This window comes from Lethenteron reissneri, chromosome 71 (genome assembly GCF_015708825.2).
Source record: "Lethenteron reissneri isolate LAM-NWPU_2019-01 chromosome 71, ASM1570882v1, whole genome shotgun sequence".
Taxonomy (NCBI): Eukaryota; Metazoa; Chordata; class Hyperoartia; order Petromyzontiformes; family Petromyzontidae; genus Lethenteron; species Lethenteron reissneri.
Genome location: NC_083849.1, coordinates 1,629,485 through 1,635,484, shown reverse-complemented (window position 1 = coordinate 1,635,484; position 6,000 = coordinate 1,629,485).

Below are 6,000 nucleotides of genomic sequence, written 5' to 3'. Positions count from 1 at the left end.
TGCATGGTTGGCTGACTGAGATGACCGGTAGATGTACCACCAGCTGTACCCCCCTGCTGTGCCAGGCTAGGTGCAGGAGGTCTCGGGACAGACCCAGCAGATACCATGGGTTGGCTGACTGAGATGACCGGTAGATGCACCACCAGCTGTACCCCTGCTGTGCCAGGCTAGGTGCAGGAGGTCTCGGGACAGACCCAGCAGGTGCCATGGGTTGGCTGACTGAGATGACCGGTAGATGCACCACCAGCTGTACCCCCCTGCTGTGCCAGGCTAGGTGCAGGAGGACTCGGGACAGACCCAGCAGGTGCCATGGGTTGGCTGACCGAGATGACCGGTAGATGCACCACCAGCTGTACCCCCCTACTGTGCCAGGCTAGGTGCAGGAGGTCTCGGGACAGACCGAGCAGGTGCCATGGGTTGGTTGACCGAGATGACTGGTAGATGCACCACCAGCTGTACCCCCCTACTGTGCCAGGCTAGGTGCATGAGGTCTCGGGACAGACCCAGCAGATACCATGGGTTGGCTGACTGAGATGACCGGTAGATGCACCGCCAGCTGTACCCCCTGCTGCGCCAGGCTAGGTGCAGGAGGTCTCGGGACAGACCCAGACAGGTGCCATGGGTTGGCTGACTGAGATGGACACGGTATATACACCAACCGGCTGATACCCCCTGCTGTGGCCAGGCTAGGGTGCAGGAGGTCTCGGGGCCAGACCCAGCAGGTGCCATGGGTTGGCTGACTGAGATGACCGGTAGATGCACCACCAGCTATACCCCTGCTGTGCCAGGCTAGGTGCAGGAGTCTCGGGACAGACCCAGCAGATACCATGGGGTGCTGACTGAGATGACCGGTAGATGCACCACCAGCTGTACTCTCTACTGTGCCAGCGTAGGTGCAGGAGGTCTCGGAGACAGACCAGCAGGTGCCATGGGTTGGCTGACTGAGATGACCGGTAGATGCACCACCAGCTGTACCCCCCTGCTGTGCCAGGCTAGGTGCAGGAGGTCTCGGGACAGACCCAGCAGATACCATGGGGTGGCCCCGAACTGCTGAGATGACCGGTAGATGCACCACCAGCTGTACCCCCTGCTGTGGCCAGGCTAGGTGCAGGAGGTCTCGGGACAGACCCAGCAGGTGCCATGGGTTGGCTGACCGAGATGACCGGTAGATGCACCACCAGCTGTACCCCCTACTGTACCAGGCTAGGTGCAGGAGGTCTCGGGACAGACCCAGCAGGTGCCATGGGTTGGCTGACTGAGATGACCGGTAGATGCACCACCAGCTGTACTCTCTACTGTGCCAACTTGCTGCATTTTCGCCGCCTGGCGCAACACTCGTTGCTATGAGCTCCCGACTACACACAAAAAAAGACAAAGATCCCCCGTGTAGCCTCTACAGACTGTAGGGGCAAGTGCTGTTAGCGAGCACCTATGAAGGCACACGAGGGGGTGGGTGGCCAGCTACACGCCCGGCTGCCTTTGTCTCCCTAGTGGTCATGTATACTACACACACCGCACCGGATACTCATTTGAGGCCGAGTCTACCTAGGGCAGGCCAGCACTGGCTCAGATAATCGTCAGCGGTTCATTTGCGCAGCGCCCCTACTAACTGCTACACTACCACACACACAAAGATCCCCCATATAGCCTTAACAGACTGTAGGGGCAAGTGCTATCAGTGAGCACCACACGTGTACACACACACGTGTACACACACACACGTGTACACACACACGTGTACACACACACACGTGTACACACACGTGTACACACACGCGTACACACACACACACGTGTACACACACGCGTGTACACACACACACGTACACACACACAAACCCGTGTAACCACACACACAAACCCGTGTACACACACACACAAAACCCGTGTACACACACACACAAACCCGTGTACACACAGACACACAAACCCGTGAACACACAGACACACACGTGTACACACACCACGTGTACACCCAACACACACACGCAAGCGGACTCGTACGCACGCCCGCGAGGTGTGTTGCCAGGCAATCCTCGCGGTGCTCACGGCGTTCCGTTAAAGCCTCCTCGGTAACCCAACACCGCCCGCAACTCCCCCCCCCCCCCCGCGTCATTTCGTTGCCCCCCGATCCGGTTTGCAGCAGAATTCAGAGCGAGAGTTTCCCGGCTGAGCCGCGGGACGGAAAATTAACCCGTAAAAAAATAACCCGTAAAAACAAAGTTTTTCACTATAAATCCTTTATATGAGTGGCATCGGGGCGGCTAGAGTCCTCTCGTCCTCTGGCTTTAGATGGCTGCCACCTATGGGTCAGATGATTGTGTGCCAACATTAACCAATTGGGTAAATAAATATTTTTTAAAAATTCCCTAAACAGTGTAAATTTTTGAAAAATTTTTCACGAAAATTCATTGTCACGCACGACGAGTCTGTGTGCAAAATGTCAGCTCGATTGGATCACGGGAAGTGGGTTAAAAAACGACTGAAAGACTTGCAGAGTCCTAAGCAAGCGAAGTTAATATAAAGGATTTAAAACTAAGTTTCACTATAAATCCTTTATATGCGTGGCATCGGTTTTATTTTATTATTCATTTCTGTTTTTCTTGAGTAAGAGTTTCATTTTTATCACGTTGGTATTTTAAATAAATTATGAAAAATTTTTTTTCATAAAAAGTGGAAAATTTAGGAAAATTTTTTTTCACGAAAATTAATTGTCACGCACGACGAGTCTGTGTGCAAAATGTCAGCTCGATTGGATCACGGAAAGTGGGTTAAAAAACGACCGAAAGATTTGCACGGTCGTAAGCGCGCAAGCAAGCAAGTGAACTTAATATAAAGGATTTAAAACCCAAAAGCTTTATATTGTGACCAGGTAAGGGCCCACCGAGCGATGTACAGGTGACCCGGCTGTCACGTAGAAATGTACAGCTGCCAAGAGTCTAAAAAGGCACGTTTCTACATGCGGAGGGGGACAAAAATATCAGAAAACCGGAAGAAAAATCCACGCGACCATGGGGAGAGAGACATGCAAACTTCAATATACAGCAGGCGTCGTCAGGGTAGGGATCAAACTCTTTATCCTCCTGTATACCAGGCGAGGGAGTTAACATCTCCTAGCCATCGTGATGATAATGAGAGACACGCAAACTCCAAATATACAGCAGCAGGCATCGTCAAGTTCGAACCCACGACCTCCTGTACACCAGGCGGGGTAGTTAACATCTCCTAGCCACCGTGATGAGAGAGAGAGAGACACGCAGACTCCAAATATCAACAGCAGGCATCGTCAGGTTTGAGATCGAACCCACGACCTCCTGTCCACCAGGCGGGGTAGTTAACATCTCCTAGCCACCGTGATGAGAGAGAGAGAGACACGCAACTCCAAATATACAGCAGCAGGCATCGTCAAGTTCGAACCCACGACCTCCTGTACACCAGGCGGGGTAGTTAACATTCCTAGCCACCGTGATGATGAGAGAGAGAGACACGCAAACTCCAAATATACAACAGCAGACATCGTCAAGTTTGAGATCGAACCCACGACCTTCTGTACACCAGGCGGGGTAGTTAACATCTGCTAGCCACCGTGATGATGAGAGAGAGAGACACGCAAACTCCAAATATACAACAGCAGACATCGTCAGGTTCGAGATCGAACCCACGACCTCCTGTCCACCAGGCGGGGTAGTTAACATCTCCTAGCCACCGTGATGAGAGAGAGAGAGAGACACGCAAACTCCAAATATACAACAGCAGACATCGTCAGGTTCGAGATCGAAACCCACGACCTCCTGTACACAAGGCGAGGTAGTCAACATCTCCTAGCCACCGTGATGATGATGATGAGATAGAGAGACGCAAACTCCAAATATACAGCAGCAGGCATCGTCAGGTTCGAGATCGAACCCACGACCTCCTGTACACCAGGCGAGGGAGTTAACATCTCCTAGCCACCGTGATGATGATGAGAGAGACACGCAAACTCCCAATATACAGAAGCAGGCATCGTCAGGGTCGAGATCGAACCCACGACCTCCTGTCCACCAGGCGGGGAGTTAACATCTCCTAGCCACCGTGATGATGAGAGAGAGAGAGAGACACGCAAACTCCAAATATACAGCAGCAGACATCGTCAGGTTCGAGATCGAACCCACGACCTCCTGTCCACCAGGCGGGGTAGTTAACATCTCCTAGCCACCGTGATGATGATGAGATAGAGACACGCAAACTCCAAATATACAGCAGCAGGCATCGTCAGGTTCGAGATCGAACCCACGACCTCCTGTACACAAGGCGAGGTAGTCAACATCTCCTAGCCACCGTGATGATGATGATGAGAGACACGCAAACTCCAAATATACAGCAGCAGCAGGCATCATCAGGGTCGAGATCGAACCCACGACCTCCTGTCCACCAGGCGGGGTAGGGGAGGCGGGATACAGGGCAGGGAGCCACATGGAGTGTCAGCTTTCCTGTAGCTATGTTGGTGGAAAACTGGGGCGTCTCCACGACAACCAAACTTTGTCTCCACCGGCACATCCAGCTGAGCCAAGTGCCGCAGTGGCAAGGAGATGTTATCCGCCTCGCCTGGTCTACAATAGGTCGTGGGTTTTATTCCGACCCCGACGCCTACTGCTGCTGTATATTTGGAGTCTGCGTGTCTCTCTTAGCATCATCACAGTGGCTAGGAGATGTTAACCGCCTCGCCTGGTCTACAGGAGGTCATGGGTTCGATTCCGACTCCGACGCCTGCTGCTGCTGCTGTATATTTGGAGTCTGCGTGTCTCTCTTAGCATCATCACAGTGGCTCGGAGATGGTTAACTACCTCGCCTGATCTACAGGAGGTCGTGGGTTTTATTCCGACCCCGACGTCTGCTGCTGTATATTTGGAGTCTGCGTCTCTCTCTCTCTCTCATCATCATGATGATGATGAAAGAGAGAGAGAATGACCAGGGTCAACGGCGGCGTGGTGTATTCCGCAAATATACCCGACTGTGAGGGTGGGCACAAGCCGGCGTGAGTAGGTGAAATGTTGAGTTTTATAAGGGCACCACGTGGTGACCAGCCCCTCCCCACCCCACCCAACCCCACCCTCCCCACCCAGCCCCTCCCCACCCTCCCCACCCAGCCCCTCCCCACTCTCCACCCAGCCCCACCCCTCCCATTTTTGGATGCACGACGGACGGACGGACACAATAATCCCCTGTGGGCTGGTGGAACCAGGTGGTTCCTACCAGTATAATTGGATACAGCTTTGGCGACAGCCAACACGAGGTGGTGGATGGGTGGGTGGTTGAATGGGGATGATCGGTGGGGGTGTAGGGGTGAGGCCGCAGTAAATAGGTCGGTCTATTTATATATCTAGAAAAATAAGAAACCCACGAACACGCTCCGGCCGCGAGGAATGTGGACCTGACAAGATTCGGAGACGCCGCTCGGCTGCGCGCCGATATCAACACGGCCGCCATTCGCCGCGACGTCACCACCACGGCGCCCGTGCCAGGCCAGGTGCACATTGAGGCCATCACCCGAGGCTTGCCGTAACGTAAAGGACCGTGGCCAATTACAGCCAACGTCAGTTGACCGTGGACAATTAGACCCAAGCCGAAACATAACATGTAAAAAAAGAATGTTGACATTTTTTTTCAATGATAGAATATAGTATTGTCATCAGTATGACATAAGCATACCAAGTTTGCAATCGATACCACATTGGGAAGTGGGTTAAACCCATTTCAGTTTAACACGTAGCAGGCTTTCACGACCAATATCATCCACAATGCAGGTGTTTTTTTGGGTCAGGTCGCGTTCATATATTAAAGTGTCGTTAACCCCGCCACCACCTGGCACAGCCAGCTAGTAAGGTTTGTCACGTAAACGGAACGTGCCCAGCTCAGTTTGTAAATGTTGTGGCTTGGCTCTCCAACACACCGGTTAGTGCTGTACTAGTAACGAATTGGTCACATTCTGTTTACGTGACAAACCTTCACTGATTGGCA